Below are 17,424 nucleotides of genomic sequence, written 5' to 3'. Positions count from 1 at the left end.
TGCTGCCCTGCACCTGCAGCACCCAACAAACCCAAAATATGGTAAAAATGCAGTAAAACCAGCCCCTCTCCCTCCGAAAGAGAAATAAAAAAGGGCTAAAAAGCAGCAGCGTGTGGTTACCCTTGTCCTTTTGAGGCAACTTTCTCAGAAAGGCCATTCGAGTTCTTGGCCAGATTTTGAAATCAGGAAGTCTAAGCAATATTTGAACGAGCAGATGAAAAGTGGGTTGTGAAAAAATTAACACGTTGTCCTTAACAGTGAGGTTTAGTGTTCAAACAAGTTGTTTCCCGTGTTGGGATCTCAAAAGTGATGAAGTGCTTTAAGTGTGAAATACAGTCGTGTTTGTGTCTGCACGATCTTTATGGACCTCCCAAATTGTCTGAATTTGGGTACAGGCTGACAAGGATACTCTGTTCTAATAAAGCTTTCTAAACGAAGGAAAATTCCCTAAAGACAAGACCACCATTGTCCCATACAGAAAACTGGCAGTGCCACACAATACAGAAAAAATCCCACATAAAAAGAAACACCAACCAACCAACCACAATTTGTTGTTGTTTATTCGTTTGTTTGTTTGGGGGTTTAATTTTGTAGCCATAATGTTTGAATTAAGAGTAAGTATGGCAAGCTTTTTTTCCCCTAAGTGATTGCAGGAAATGGGCATTCATGTGTGAATTATTTAAAAAAATATATATTTTACTATTTATTCTGTCTATTTTGGCCTTGAAATTTTTAATTTTCACAAGCAAATTTTAAAAAATTTTATTTTGTATCTCTCCTATTTTTATACCAAAGAGGTCCAGTCACACATTCATTGTATTTTTCACTATGTGATGCAGTAAGGGACATTTAAATGAGATTAAAAGTTACTCAGTCAAACAGGAATCACGTGTAAATATAGATTTTAATAAATGCAGCCAGAATAAATTTGTTCTTTAGTTAAGGCAATCAGCTTTATCTAAGAGACATTTGATAATTTACTATGCAAAAGAATGCAAGTGAAGCTTAATTTCTGACTTCAGATAATGTATATTTTGGTTCCAGCTAAGATTTTTGCTATATTACTATTGCACAGTTTACAACCATTATGTTAAGAACTGTTTTCAGTAATTGTCTAAATTACAGTAACTATTCCTTGGAGTGAGCCTGCTTCGTTTTATTGGCAGAAGAATCCTACAATTAATATGCTTAAACATGAAGGTTTTCAGTTGAAATCTCATTTAGAGAATAAACTTGCCTTCATAGAAATGGTTTTGGTTTGGAATTGCTTACTGAACCCAGATTAGAAACCTACTGGGCCATTAAGAACTGTTTATTGCAATTCTGCCAGTGATAATTGGTATACACTTGAGAGATTATTTCAGAAATATTTGTGGGACCATCACAGGACAACTAATAAATGGGACAAATAGGAAATCCAGTCAGGACCATGACCATCAAAATGATATTACCTGTGCACTGCTGCAAGTTAGGTTTCCAGCGTTTGAAATTTGCCTATATCTAAATAAAACACCTCAATCTTACAACATAAAACTGAGAAAATAATTCTCTAGGCTTTCATTTTAATGAGAATAACAGAATCATCAGAGTTGGACAAGACCTTCAAGATCATCTAGTCCAACTATCACTTGGGGATATAGTTTAGGGGTATTATTGAATACCCCTAAACTATATCCCCAAGTGCCACATCCAGAGACACTTTCAGAGACAGTGACTCTTCCAGAGGAGAAAAACACCTTTCCTTCTCTGATTCCTGTCTCCAAAATGCTCTTCAGCTGAAGGCAGAGAACGGGGCAGGGGTTTGGGAGGAAGCCATTCAAAAAGCAATGGGAAGTGAGTGGTAGCTATGACAAGACTCAGGAGAATGGTGGAAAACAACACGATAACCAAAAATGGGATCATTTCACTCTTCTCCAGCAAGGGCCAGGAAAAATTTCATCAGGTGTAAGTTCTGGTTCTGAAGTCTCCTCAGGACACACACTTAGCAGTAAAAATTGCTTAAGCTTAAGGGAAAATATAAGCAGCTGGTGACGTAAAATTTCAATATGAATAATATTGTCTACACTCTGTAAAATCTGAGTATATCCAAGGGGAATCTGGGGTTTTCTATAGGACAGATGTCTCAAGTAGCTCTAAGTGACAGCCAGGGATAGTCCTACAGTTTATGCTGCTTGTGTGGCGTTACTTAAGTAGTCCCAGGGAGTTCAGTTGTACTGTCTGGCCTTGGCAGAACAGGTTGACTTTACAGAGGAACTCTCTCCAAACAATGAACCCCTCTGGAGGTTCTGAATTTCTGCCTCTGGAGGCACTGAATTTAGTATTTCAGGATATTAAAATACCTTTAATTTAATAAAATATATTTTTTAAAAATCCCATTGGTATATTAACTCTAGCTAACATCCCAAGATTTACAGTTCAGAATTGGTGACCACTGGAGTCTCCTGCATTGTTATTAACCAGTTGGTTATTAACAGTTGGTGCCTGTGATATTATGAATTGCTGGCATTACTATGTGTCCTGATATTTAAACTAACTCATCTGAACACACATAACTGTGTGCTTTCCCAGCACCATATGAAAACAGGTATCACAGTAGTCCTCAGACAAGTCAAGTCTGTGGAATTAAATTCAGGTTATAGCTAGGCTCTTTTTTTAGTTAATGATCTGTAGATACTTCCTAAAACATTAAATTTTACTCTAAATCCTTTTTTTTTGCATAGTTGCTTAATAATATTTACATATTCAATATCTATCTTGCATTTTTTGTCCTCCTATTTTTGATTTTACCTGAAAATGTTTGTGGCTGACAAATAAAATCATCTCAGAAGTGTTCTCGTTCCAATAGCATTTAGAAACCAAATAATGAACTAAAATTCCATTGACTAGGCAAAAAAAATTCTTACAGTCATTTTCACACTGTTTCTGTCCACCTCTTATTTCTTCTGATGTAATAAGATGGAGATTTTCATTTTTTTAGATATAAATATTAAAAGATGACAATTCTGATACCAGTACCTATCTTTCATCGAATGTAACTCACTTTAAATTGACGAAATCAATATTCAGGAAATACAACCTTAACACACTGCACAGTGCTGGCCATGAACTCCCCTAAATTTGTTTTGCTCTGGAATACTTACAACATTTCTGGTCAAAGTTAATCTTTTTTCTGTCCGGCAGCCAGATCTGACAGCCCATGGCTGTCTGGGGAACTCCCATGTGTCCCTACCACACCTGTGCTTAAGTCAAGTATTATTGTTACTTTGTTATTATACCATTTTTTAATAGGTTTTGTGAAAGGTTGCAAAAACAAGTCCTAAAAAGCTGCCAACTCAAGAAGGTTGAGAAACACTGTGATAAATGGCTTCAGCAGGGGCTATGGAGGTGGGTGGGGTAATTCAGCTCCTGTTTCCTCTCCTGATTAGCGCTTTGCTTCTGTGGAAGAAAACACCCATAAGACTCATAGTAAGGTGGCGTTTTTTATAGGCTGTTAAGCAACCCATTTATGCATAGATGTGTGTGTATAATGTAAATGGGTGTGTATGTGTATATACTATATAGACTTTTGTGTATATATATGCACACCCTATATGCTTTCTCATTCTCTCTAGTGTTATATTTGATCAAAACATCCTAGCCTGTCCCGTGAAAATACATCTACTGTTTGCATGAGAGGAAGAAAATACTTGTCTGGCAGCTGCCATCATGGCACATGGAGCTGAACAAATTACCTGCTGCAGCCAAGAAGGTGGTGATGAACCTGTGTGTTGTCTGTCACATCACAAAGTATAACCTGAAAGAAAAGGCAGACTGAATTCTGCATGCTAACAAAAAACATCTCCTCTCTGCCTCTCAAACTGACATTGAAAAACTAATGACAATCCAGGTTTAAAAGCTGTTGTGAGTGTGCTCAGGCACTTCGGGGATTGTTTTGATTAGGCTATATAACTTTTCATGTTTTTTCAGTGATAGAATCGTTCTTAATAAAGGAGTGGGAGATTTGGGATTTGCCTCTGAATATTATTGAACTAAATCAATAAAAGTTTTGTTTCTTTGGACCTCAGTAAGGCAGGGATTTCGCCCTCGACCACATAAAAAGTTTCTCATTGTGTATTAATATGTGATACATCGAGTTGGAACTTAAAACCCCTTGTAAAGGAACAGCCTGCCAACAAACAGTACAGCTCTGGGCAAATTAAGTTGAGCACTTGCATTCTGGGAATTTTTGCAAAATGTTTATCTTTAGAAACAGCTTTAAAAAAATACCCAAGGCTATCAACTGCGCTGGACTCAGCAATAAGAAGAGGGACACAGATACATACAAACTGACTTTAGTTCTCCAAACAGGAGAAGGAGAAAAAAACCCCACGTTGAATCTTTGATCTCCACAATAGTGCAACAAGCTTCCTTTCTGTATTGTATGTGAATTTCTAAATAAGACTCATTATTTACTAGGGGAAGTTGATGCAATTCTCCAAGCAATGGGCCCTGAGATAAGAGTTTTGGCTACTGTATCTTCTGCTGGGCTGCTTACCTTGCCATTTTTGCAGCACAGCTGTTAAATTACTCCAGTGGTAAGCCCTTGGAACAGTTGATTTTCTGAAGGCTTATGGAAAACACAGACTACAGTATTTCCGAGGATTTCTAAGACAGATGCATTTGTATGTGGCAGAGGTATGTGCTTGAAAGAGTTGTAAATGTTTAAACAGAAAGTGGCTTTAATTTAGAGGAAGATAGAAAACTTTACACTTTAAATGTATTACTTTAAATACAAAGAAAAGCCACTTGCACCTCCTGGGTACCTGCTGACTCTCAAGCAGTTTCCCGGAAGGCTTCTGGCTGTTGAACCTGTATCCTCTAGTCTTCAGGAAGAGGTTACAGAGTAGAGAGTGACTTCAACTGACACAGCAGCCATCTGGGATCCCCACAGGATGGGAGGGACAGAATATACCTTCTCCTGGTTCCTGTGTGACAGCCTGCCCTGGATGAAGAGAGAAGCTTGGCCTCAATTCCCACGTATAGCACATTGAAAATGTTACATCCCTAAATCATTAAGGCACTCTGGCACCTGGGAAAAAAACAGCAACAAAAGCCTTGGCAAATGCAAAACAAATAGAACCCAAAGGCTTTGAAGTGTCAACACAAACAAGTATAGGTGTATATGTGTGTGTGCACACGTGTGTATATCTAATATACATACAAATATGTATATATATAAAGAGTTAAAAAAATGTTAACTCTCCAGCATTAGTTTTGCAACCAATGCATGATTTTTGTGCCTGTGACTGGCAGATTGCACAACTCCCTGCAGTAGATGAAACTAATATCAAAGTGGCTTTTTAAAACGAGCTGAAGAGGGCCACAGGCTGCTGGTCTGGAGGGAACAAGTGTTGGAGCCGCCGGTGTGGAGCCAGGCAGGAATCAGCAGTGAGGCTGCTGACTGGGCCAGGCCAGTGGCACGTGAGGCCCGGCATCAAGGCAGAATATTGCACCCACATCCAGTTTTCTAAATGGTATTAAAAATTCACTGCAATGTTTTTAATTGAATTTTAAAAGAGGGAAAGCACTGTACTTCTGGAAAAATAATTTGGGTAAATTTGTACTTAAGGAAAATAATTTGGATAAATTTGGACAACTATTTGTAACAAATAATTCCAACACTGGGATATATAGAATAGATAATAAATTTCTTATGTGAGTACAGACACCAAAGAAATCATTTTATTTAATGTTGCACTCATTTTCTCTTGTGTTTGGTGCTACTGCTATCCTCACACCTCTCATCTTATTCTACAAAAAAAAATGTAATTACTCAAAACATTTAGGCCTAAACCAGAAGTGATAAATGAAGAAATCAGCTTGATGCATCTAGCAAAAGATGAGCTCACATATTCTGGCTTTAGGAGCTGCTATCACTGTATATCTACTTTCAACTAAATTGACTTCTTCTCTTATTAAACCTGTTCAACTAGTCTTGTTTATTATTTTTTAAAATATAGTAATTTAAATATTAATTAACTCTTTGAACCTCAACGTCTCTATTTCTAATAACATTTTAAAATGTATACACATACCTAATTTTTCCACTGTGGTTTATGAAGACAGAGGCTTTAAACTGATTCAGATTTCTAAAAACCAAACTGGCATACAAGCATCAAGTTAAGTGTTTTCAGAAGTATAAATAATAAGTATTAGAGCAGAGCTTCAGCGTATGTGTGATCCTTCCGTAGCATTGTTCATTGCTTAACATTTGAAATTCTTGTTTCAAACAATATCCACATAAAGTTAATTTTGTTAGAAGCAATTTTACTACATGAATCAAAATGCTTCAAGGCAGAATTTGCATATGCAAGACTACACCTCCCTCATCTCCACAAATCTCTCTTACCTTCCTTCCCTAGATTTAAAGTCTATCTATGTATACTCTGGCCATGGCTTTATATGTGGACCATTTATAAGACAGCAAGAAATTTACCTCCAAATTCTTGGTTAAGCAGTGAGCAGCTGACAGCTGGAACAAAAGAGCTGAAAGACACTGTTAATGTGGAAAGTTTCACTGAGCCAGTACCTGGAGACAGATAAGGGCAAAGATAGTTACATACTTCAGAGTCTTCTCTTTGTCTCTCTCCCCAGTTTCTCTCTAGTTCTCCCATTTCCCAGGCATGAGAAGCTCAATCCAAAACATGAGTTATGGGAAGCAGAGGCTAATGGCAGACTTCTTATTTAATTAAAGGAGAAAAGATAATTAGGATGATTTCTAGCCTAAACTATACTAAAAACCAAATTCATAATGAATTCTGACGCTAGGCAGACTGACAGTTTTCAGACACTTCTGTGCTTAATTTTAACTGCAGAACCATCCCTGGTATTATTGCAATAGTCTTTCTTCTATTCTTGCCATGGACACCTCTGCAGTTTTTGAGTTTCAGAAGGCAGTCACAGGCATTCCCAAGCAATAAACAGGTCAGTGTTCTGAAGAAAAGTTACTTGGATATTTAAAAAAAAAAAGTATTTCTGTAGGAACCAATTCCCACACACTGTTTGTTTGTTCAGCACACAAAAGGAAACAGCACTTTGTTCTCCAAGAAAGCCAGCACTGCCACAGACATGGTTACATCAGCTCAAGGTCCCAACAGGGCAATTGAGATGGCTCACAGATATTTTTTCCAGCCTGTGCAGAGCTGACCAGTCCCAGAGAGCTTTGATGAGGTTTTTGAGGTTTTTAAGGTTTTTAGGGTTGAGATTGCTGTGCACACAACACATCTGGAATTTCCAAGAGCAGTAGATGGCAGGATTCTGGTTTCAGATTCAATGTTGTTAAATACACTGTTAAATACAAAAAGCAAAGACTTGGGTACCTGACACTGAACTGCATGAATTTGCTTCTCCTTAACAGGCGGGATGGTCTTGCTGATGGAGCAAGCCCTTATTTCGCTGGCCAGAAATGAACCTCAATGATAACCTGACCTGAAGCACTTCCCCGTGCACAAAAACAAAGACGCTTCCTGCTCCTAAATGTTTTGCATTTGTGCCAACAGGCAACATGACTAATCCCATTTACTTTTAAAGTTTGCTTTCCCTTCACAATGGCTCTCTAGCTGACCTGGTCTAGATGGATCTCTCCTGCTACGATGGACCAGACCCATGGCAGTGCCCAAGCCCATATGCTGGAACACTCACACATCTTAGAAGAGCAGGAAACTGTGCTGTACTGGACTTATTTATCCTTTTTCTTACTTTGTTTCTTGAAGATGAAGCTGCTGTAGTGTGGCTCAGAGGTTATTCCTGTAAAGCATCAGCATTACTTGTCTTCCACACCCCTGATGAAGGCACAGGGCACGTGGCAGGAGGACCTCACGATGCAAAGGCAATTGGGCAATGGCAGCCTGAAAACCACAGCACAGTCTTTTTCTTACTTCTCTGTTCCTTTCCTCTCTGCTATATATAAGAACATTTCTCAGAGCACGTTTCCCCCAGTTACATCCTCTGCCGACATTGCACAGGCCTTTTGTTGAAGCCGTGGTGGCGCAGGGCAGGCACTGCAAAGTCATTTCCTGCACTAGCGAGTTCAGGCTCTGAGGTGGTGCAGCAACCACTCCATGTTTGCCTGCCACTCCAGCACTGAGACACCATGTGAGCTTTCACCTGAAAAAAGCAGAAAAAAGTAAAATCCAGATGGAATTGCAGAGCCAATGGCAAACTCCCCCCCCGCCATGGCTGCCTTTGCAGGCTGAAGCAGACAGGTTCTAGGCAAGGCTAAACAAAAATCAGGAGATCATCACTGCGTCCTCAAGCCTTGCTTCAAAGCTGGAGTTTTAAAGCATTTTCAAGTTTGAAGGAGATTTTTTAATCGTGCAAACAAAAGAGTATAAGTCAGCATCACTTGACATGAAAATATACTTTTCAGTAGTCCCAGTGGCTCACATAGGCGTGGAGCAGGGTGGGGCAGCAAAACACCCAGAAACACCATAACATTCAGGCCACTAAAGCTGGTTTTGAAACAGCTATTGAAATATCTGCGTCTGCAGTTCCACCTTTCCCCTGCAGCCCTCACTTTAAAAAGGTCTGTTCATAAATGCACAAAATCTGTGGAGGCTTCTCCTATCACTTCAAAGGAAAACCTCAGGGAAAGGCCTTTCTCTACATGCTTTCTTACCTACATATTTACATTTCAGTAAAGGAACTGTATAGGTCACCCTAACCATAGACTTTGCTGGTGACACTTCTCCACTGTTCCATTGAAACCAAGTTTTGCTTTCAAGTTCAAAATGAGAGGTTTTTCTCTTCCTGCACACAGCTGCCAACCGCTTCTTGAGCCTTCTGAGGCGCAGCACGTTTCCTTCGCTGGGAGAGGGGAATTTCCTCTTTTCAAAGCACCGAGTCCCTCCCCACACCCCCGTCGATCCCTGGTTACTGTATACAGCCTCTCAGAAGACTGATAAAAATGCAAAATACGAACTTGTTTGGCCCCTTTGTATTTATTCAGTTGCTTTGCTCATTAACTGTACGTGTCTGAACCTTCCTTTCCTTGCAGGAGCATGGATAAGGAGTTAACACCAGCACTTAACAGCAAAAGGGAGCCCAGTTTCTGCTTTGCTTCCCTTCTCACTCCCCAGTTGCCCATAAATCAGCACCAGAGATTTCCAGCGTCTTCCCTTTGCAAAATGAGAGCCCTGCTAGTCTTTAGTGACTTATGCCTATGTCTTCTTTCTTTTGCCTTATTTTTACTAGGACAGTAGAGCTGGCACATGTGCCACGCTGTGCTGTTTTGGCTTTGCCATACATCCTTTCATGGGCATGCAAACAGACAAGGTCAAGGCTCCCAAGGGACCTGGGAAGAGCTGAGTCATACACTGGAGAGAAGTCATCTGTAACTCAATAGTTAATAAATGATGCTAAGCAAATCAGAGATTACATGCAAAAAACTGTTTAGAAATACATAAGAAATTTGTAAGTGCAAATTTATATCATTACATACGTACATTCACAATACATGACTAATATAGAATTCATAAATATACAATCATACAACTTATAATTTTCTGATATAAACCCTTCATATATATGCAGTATAAACATTTCTGAAATTTTATAATAAAAAATGTATTTGGTAAAGCCAGCTAAGAGCTTTTCCTGCAATTCCTGAAAGTACTTTTCACTTGAGATCTATACAACCCGGTTAAAATCTAGTTTATAGTTTCAGCACATTCAACGTGTAAAAAGTTTGCCTGTAAGCAAGCGTTTCCAGAAGCAATGTGTCTGGGCCTTATTGTTTTGCTCCTCAGACAGGAAAAGTATTGTATCACAGGCATCCTGAGCAGCTGCTCCAGGGAGGGTGAGTCTGAGATACAGTCTTTCTGCAGTGCTGCCTGTCACAGCAATTTCTCCTAAGCTGCTGCAAATTACCCAGTTCAAAAACACGTCACAGTGCAAATGTAAAACAAAACACAAAAACAAAGAAAAAAAAAAGGATAGAAGGAAAATAAAGGAAAAAAGAAAGAAAGAAGAATGAAAATAATAAAGAAAAAGAAGAAAGAAAAAAGAAAGAAAAAAGAATAAATAAACAAAAAGAAAGGGAAAGAAGAAAGAAAACGGAAAATAAAATAGAACTTCAAGCTTCTAACTTTAAAGCAGTTTTCCTTATTACTTCTTTGCATGTTTCTTCCCACATCTCTTTATCCCATTGCAAAGTAGCCAAACTTGCCTAACATCTACAGCAGCAGAGGAGCAGAGCTGAGCTTTGATGTTGTGCTGTGGATCTGCATAGCTTCATGTGAGGACAAAAACAAGCCCTCAGCCATTCCTGCTCCCTAAATTTCATGCTCAGGGTGTGAGTGCTGGACTGCACAGCACAGCAGGAGACACCAGAAGGGAAGAACCAATGCTGTGCCCTTCCCAGAGCAGCATTTCTGCAGCGACACCACAAGCACACATAAAGTATCAAGGGGCTTGGATGTAGGACCATCCATTTGGGGCCTGGAAGCCCCACAAGTTAGATCATTTTTATTGATGCAGGCTGTTACCTCTCAGTAGAAATACCTTTTAGAGTTCTTCTCGAAGATACCACTGACAGCAAGGCCATGGTGAGCTGCCTCTGGGCTTCATCTTGTGGTCTCAGGGATTGGTTTCCTGCAGGATCATACAGATGGAGGAAAATGGGGCCAGGCAGAGAGAAGAAACTAAAGTGAATTAGACATGTTTTGCACAACACACAGCTAGTTTATTCACAGCTGTCTACCTTGCAGTCTAGTCTATGCAGTCTAATCTAGGGTGTATTTGCTCTTTGGTATATATGATACAGAACAAAATAATTTTAAAATAATAGGGGTAAAATTAACAAATACACAGATCATTAAAGAAGAATCTGGTTTCAGTAATGAGAATAAGACCTCCACCTAAACTGATGGAAGCTGGAATTCTTCTTATCATGCTGGCAAGGAACACGGAGGCATTAACAATATCTGATAGGATATTAAGGCTGTGGGTTATCCCATGCCTCCCTGGTATTACTACAGTTTCACGTTCCTTTAGAGCATGTATTTCAACTGCTGTAGTTTGTTTGTGATTGTTACTGAGCTGATACCAACAGCCCCCTCACCTGTCTACTTTATGTGCCTACACTGGAGTCCTGCCTTGGGGGACTGGCTCCATGTGGACATCAGCTACTGCAGGCTGGCGGCTTATTGTGAACACACAAAGTTCACAGTGTGAAAAAGAAAGGCATACAGAAGTTATTATCCTGGTTTCTTCCCTTTTCCTCATTCAAAGTTGCACCTGTCAGCTGTCCCCTTACATCCTTCTCCACATAAATCCTCTGGCAGCCGATGGATGGTGCAGAGCACTTGCACGTGTGGCCGTCCCGTCAGCGTGAGCACATCACTGTGCTCCTTCCCAAAAGGAGGTCAGCTGAGCAATGGCAGCTGAGTCCCATCCATGGTTTTCAGCCCAACCAAACCTGAGGACTCTGCAGGATCAGGGGCTTTCACTAGACCAAAGGGAGTAGTTTGCAAGCCCAAACTGATGGCTCTGAACTGGAGACTCACTGGGATTAGGGGAGGATGCTGGGACCCAGCTGGGCAGGCATCTTCCTGCTGCCACAGCCAGCTCTTCCTCTCCTGTGCTTTCTAAGGCCCCTTTGAAAAGCTTTCGGGGAGGCAGAAGAAAGAAGAACAACTCTTACACCACAGTTTACTTGTCCTGATATCTTGACAACCCCAGGAATTGTTCTGACTTAAAAAAAAAAAAATAGGCTTTGTTTCACTAGCTTGATAAATTATTTTTTTCAGGAAACAAAGTTTCCTCTAAATTTTATCTGTTGAAATTGTAGCTGCAAATTCCATCTGTAACAGCTTCAGTGGCTGTTCCAACTCTCCATTCAAAGAGCTCTCATTTCTCAAGCTTGCAGAGAGATGTCTACCACTGGATAAAACCACACAATTTGGTGACTATAGAACCAGAATTAGATGACTGCATGACATGATTTCTGAACCTGAGTCTACTGTCCTCTCAATATATGTGTTTCTTTTATCTCATCTTTGAGGAGGCCATTTGAAAGCCATCTCAAGTGGGGACAGGGGAATGATACCTGGAAAACCTATTTTTCCACATTCTACCTGAAAATTAGGATTTATTTGTTGTGTGCATCTAATAAGCCGATTACAGTGCCAGTATGAGTTGAGAAAGGCGGCCCTGTGCCAGTGTAACTAACAGATTGTTAACTAAAGGATACTTCACAGAACCACAGAATATTCTGAGTTGGAATGGACCCACAAGTGAACAGCCCACGTGGAGATCAAACTTGGTGTTATCAGCACAGTGCTCTAACCAACTGAGCTGATCTCAGGGTACTTCTCAGTATTAAAACAGCCACACAGTTTGTACTTTTAAAATACCTGTCTGGGAATGAGGGATGCGGTCCAAGTGGTTTTGTGTCCAACTCCAGTGCTCCACAGTGCTCAGGTCTCACGAAGCAGTAGGTTGGCAGAGGGGTGTGCAAGTGAGCCCTCTTCGTTCTTGGGTTCCCTCCCCTCATTAAAAAAACAGCTGAAGCAGCATTTCACATGTGTGTGCACGCAGCCAACTTGTAAAGATCAAGGCTGTGGGCAGGGTTTTGCATCATTAGCAGCCCTCTCTGTCACAGTACCACACAGTACTGAGAGAGTTCAAGGTAAATTATGCTTTTCTCAGCAAAGATCCTAGGCAACTCGCCTCCACAGCAACCTCACATGCAAAACCAGAGAGGACAACACACTCAGAGCACAACAGACCATTTACCAGTCCCTGTCTTGCACATTAGAGCATGAACTGTGAACGTGTGGTTTCTGGCTTGAGATGCTGCAATTAGACCAGGGGAGAGCAAAGCAAGTTGCTCTAACATCTCACACTAGGTAATAATACACCTAGTGTATTAAACACATCACAATTACCATGCTAATTATCTGTGAGAAAAACAGCCTGTGAGGTGCCCAGTCCTGTCTTTTCCTGGGAAGGGGGGAAAGTACTTGCCTGACTCAAAGTGTCTCACAGTATTCAACTTTTTTTTTCCTGTTTTCAATAGAAGTGCAAACCACTGCTTTGCAGAGGTAGGACTGAGCAAAAGGCTTACATTTCTTCATTCTTCTCTATGTTTTCCTTAGAGTCACTGGCGAATCACTGAGGGCTCATTGGCTGAGAATGGCAGCGTGATGATACAAAGCTGTTTGACCTGGCTCTGCCAAGGCATAGCCCAGGATACTTTCCCTACATTGGTCTCCTGATGCATCCCTGGGGTCAATCCCAAAGCCAGAAGCCCGTGAGGGTATATGTGTGTGTGTCTGTGTTTGTGTATGCATGTGTGCTTTTGGGAGGCAGGGGTTGTGCTGTCTTCCCCTACACACAGCTGTGACCTTGTCCTTGCCTACTGAGTCTGATTCACTAGATGTCGGTCTTAAACAGACACTGCAAAAGAAATCCTAAGGCTGAGGCACTTCTCATCCTTACTTTTTCTCCCTTCCCACCCTTGTTTGTGGGAAATAACTTATAGAGTAAAATCTTGATCTGACACTTCTTTCATGGTCTTTTCCTTCCCTGTGTAGTAACCTGTACTTAATGCTGCTTAGAGGTCTCCAAGAACAAAGCCTGCATTTGCTGTGCCACTGCACTGGTGTGTTATTTACCATATTACACTTCTGCAACATGATTTTAATAAATTGAAATGCAAAAATATTTCTCTACAATTTTACAAGACTAATTTCAAGCTGCGGTAAAAAAAGGCCTCAGTTTTTGTCTGTGATTTCAGCATCATGAGCTTCACTGTTTGCACATAGGCTAATTCACATATGAAGATGCTGAGCAGCACAGAAAAGATTGATCTTGTGCTTACTGGATTCACCGTCAGCTTCCAGATAGCTCAGAAATCTGGGAAGGCTGCTTTGGCTGGTAAATTGGAGGAACTAATTGGATGTGTTCTTTCATCAGTAAACAGCAGCCAGTTCTGAGCAGAGCACTTTGAACAAGCAGATGAATTTTGATCTGGAGCGGGTCCATAAAAGCACCAACCTTGGGAATCCTGAGGGAGGAGATCTCAGTAGAAGCTGTGGATGATGCACAAATCAAGAGGTACAGCATAAACTCAGAAGAATACCCTCCTTTTGAAAGCCCAAGAGACTCCAAGGGCCCTAATGGAGTAACTTGTTGTGAACTCAGCACAAAAACCCCTGCCACCATTAATGCCCCCACAAAGTGATCCCGAGACTGCTCTGACCTACATTGCTCTTACCAGCCAAGCTCCAGCTTCAATCACATTCCGCAGAAGTGAACACTCAGCCCTCGCCTCTCTCAGCAACAACAGCATCATTAGTGGGTCTGGCAGCCCACAGAGAAATAATTGCAGGCATTATGAAGCAGCAACAGTGATGGCAGGTTCAGAGGGCAGTCCCATAATCAAGTGAACGTTTAGATAAGAACAATAATAGCATACGGGAACTCAGATAACAAGCGGGTTATTGAAACGTGCTTCAAGGAGTAGAAAGATCAGCTCGGATAGCAGGGAATCAAACTGGCATTTCTTTTAATTCAAGTTCAATCTCAGCTATAATCTACACATTCAGGGTTAGGTCCAATTCAGACTACCAACAGGCACCCCCACACACATGCACACCACACTGCTTCACGTATGGAATTGAGCTAGATCACTTTAGATCTCAGCTTCACTAGAACTATGTTAAAATGTGAATTTATACAAAATTCCAGAAATGTTCAGAAGTAAATTTTTCTCTAGACCATTTCTGTGTTGCTAGGCAAGAATGTAAGAATCGTTCTGATTAAACCTTAGACTCAAGGAGTGGAAAGATGATTTAAATTTTGATTATTGAAATGTATATTTTATAAGAGATTGTTAAAGTGTTGACACTCCTCACAAAACGAAAAGTTTTAACATACTGGAAGTCATATAAAAAACTAGAAGCATCCATTTCATATTACACCTGTGGCCTCATCAGTTGCAGCTGGTAACAAGTAGTGCATGTTTTGATTTTGGAGTGAGATACAGCATTTTATGCTGAATCCTAAAACCTGTCAGGCTGTATCCCATTTACAGTTGGATAATTCTAGACAAACATGCAGCAAAGCAACATCAGCTCTAGAAGTACCTGCCTTAGAAAAAAGGAACACGAGATAGTCCCTGTGAATCTTTTGTGTGCAGGTACACCGTGGTCTTCTGTAGATACGTCATCATTTACAGATTGCTGTCCTCCCCTCCCCCAAAATAAACAGGGCGAAATTCAATGTCATGTATTTAAATTCCTAGAATTCCGACAACCAGGGCAGGACCTTCCCAGCAACTGGGCTTTTTTCCACCTCCTAAGCATTATGCAATTTAAAAAAAAAAAAAATTCATGAAATCTCTGGTTTCAGTTTATTAAGTTGGATTAAACTCAGATGGTGCCCCATCTGAGCTGTGGATGGATTGTGGGACATGGAACGTGTAATCAGAGTGCAGCTAACCTGACTATGGGCACTGGCTGTATCTCCAGGACTCCCCATCCATTCCTCCATCTCGGCTGCTGGGCTGCAGGAATTCAGATCCTCTCCCATAGGACACGGATTAACAAGAAGGACTTTACTACAGGAAAAAAAAGAGATGGTGAATATGGAAACTGAGAGTCAGGTTCAGTGAGAGTTCACACAGAGCACCGGTTTAAGCTTCCAGGAGGAGCCAGACACAAAGTGAAGCCAAGCCCTCCTCAGGAGGAAATGGGTTCGCTGGGGTTAGTGAGCTGAGCAGCCGTCCACCCTCGGGACATGATGCAAAGGTTTGTAGCGGCTTTTCCAACTTCGTTGAGGCCTTGCTCACCCTCAGGACAAGCTGGTGGCATATGAAAGGTGGGGAGGAAGCGGTCAGGGGGTTTGTTTGTTTTTTCATCTGTTTTTTTTTTTCTGGTGCTGTGCCTTCGGCAGCACACCTCGTCCGCGTGGTTTCTGTGCCTCAGATCGTTTCCTGTCGCTGCCGCAGCTCGTTCATTTCCCTGTGGTGCTGCTGAAGTGCTCGCCACACAGAGAGGGTTGTTTTTTTAAAAAACAAAATGAAGTTTCAGTAAGCTGTCAGGAATCAAACCCCCAGATGGTATGGTAAGAGTTTTTAAAAAATAATATATTGGATTATTTAGGTCAACATTAAGCTCCTTTAAGCCTTTTGTTATGCTGTTTCAAAACAGTTCCTGTTGTACTATTTCAAAAGTGCAATATACTGCATCAGAGCATCGGTCCTATTGAGTTGCCTCAATAAAAACCTCAGACGCTACTTAGGGTCAAGTTGTGCTCTAAAATAGTTTGAGTTGTGCTGTGTTTATGCCGTTGCAGCTCTGAAACATAACACAGGAAACAATTTCATTTATATAACACCAAGGCAGTACACAACAGGCTTCACAAAGGCCCATCAGTGCTTTGCTGTGTAATTTCTCTCATTTCCTGCTGTAGAGAATATGTTATGTGTACAAATGGCTCTTGCAACTCCAAGAAAAAAGGTAAATGGTGTTTTTGTGATGCCTTTGATTTATTCACCAACAATATGTTTAGTTGCTAAATTATTATGCAGTGCAGCAGTAGAGCCATCTAGCTAATTTAGTCTTTTACTGTATAATTATAAAACATATGTAGATATTTTCTGTGCTGATCTGAAACACTGAAGCCAAAGAGTATCTATGCAGGCCTACTAAGTCAAGTTAAAATTTTCTCAGTGGAAAAAGATATATTTCAGATGATTGATATTTTTTTTTTTTTCATTACTTACGCATCATACATTTAATGCCATTTCAGATAAAATACGCAGCTCGAAGCCAAACATACAATTTGGGTCTTCAAAAGACATCATCAGTACCAGACAGTGATGCTTTGAATTATAGGATAAAATTAACTACAAGGACTTTTAAGCTTCTATTACAATTGCTTCTGATTTACCACTGACTTTGCCTGTAAAGAGATGTATCAACTGAATAACTGAATGCATCAAATGCATCTTTTTACATTAGCTGAAGAATAGTGAATCCCTTCCGTATTTTAAAAGCCCATGCTGTGTTCTTCCACGTGATGTGAGATTCAGAGGACCCCAAATCTTTTCTGCCAGGGAGCCTTGGGAGAGAATAAGGGAGAGTTTTGCTTATTTAGGTTAAATCACTGAATGTTTGTCTCAGAAATAAATGCTGAACTTCTTTCAGCATTTAAAATAAGGTCTGTCCCGAGAGGTGAAGTACAATTTCCCAAACTTGCATGGTATTTGAGGGATTTTCACAGCAATCTTAAGCATGATTTTCATGACATCTCTTCCCTCTTCTACACATCTGCATCAATGTCTTAAGTTGACCTCTGAGAGGCTGCACACATATGGGTGAGTGCCAGGGAAACACACATGCAGCTGAAGACATGCTTGGGACTCTTCAGGTCCCTCCT

At 40.6% G+C, this 17,424-nt stretch overlaps 1 long non-coding RNA gene across 2 annotated transcripts; it reads right to left on the bottom strand.

The window, feature by feature from the left end:
• Positions 1-1,662: 1,662 nt before the first annotated feature.
• LOC116783873 lies at positions 1,663-12,920 on the bottom strand. Of its 2 annotated transcripts, XR_004355875.1 has the most exons (5): positions 12,393-12,920; positions 10,540-10,679; positions 7,738-8,145; positions 6,603-6,718; positions 1,663-4,981 (listed from the first exon to the last, which is right to left on the bottom strand). It is a non-coding gene; the product is annotated as an uncharacterized LOC116783873 (long non-coding RNA). The 2 variants fall into 2 exon arrangements; XR_004355874.1 differs by having other exon boundaries at positions 6,603-8,145.
• Between the last annotated feature and the right edge of the window lie 4,504 nt (positions 12,921-17,424).

The sequence above is a fragment of the Chiroxiphia lanceolata genome, chromosome 3 (assembly GCF_009829145.1).
Source record: "Chiroxiphia lanceolata isolate bChiLan1 chromosome 3, bChiLan1.pri, whole genome shotgun sequence".
In the NCBI taxonomy this organism is placed as follows: domain Eukaryota; kingdom Metazoa; phylum Chordata; class Aves; order Passeriformes; family Pipridae; genus Chiroxiphia; species Chiroxiphia lanceolata.
This window is presented reverse-complemented; position numbering and strand designations above follow the sequence as displayed.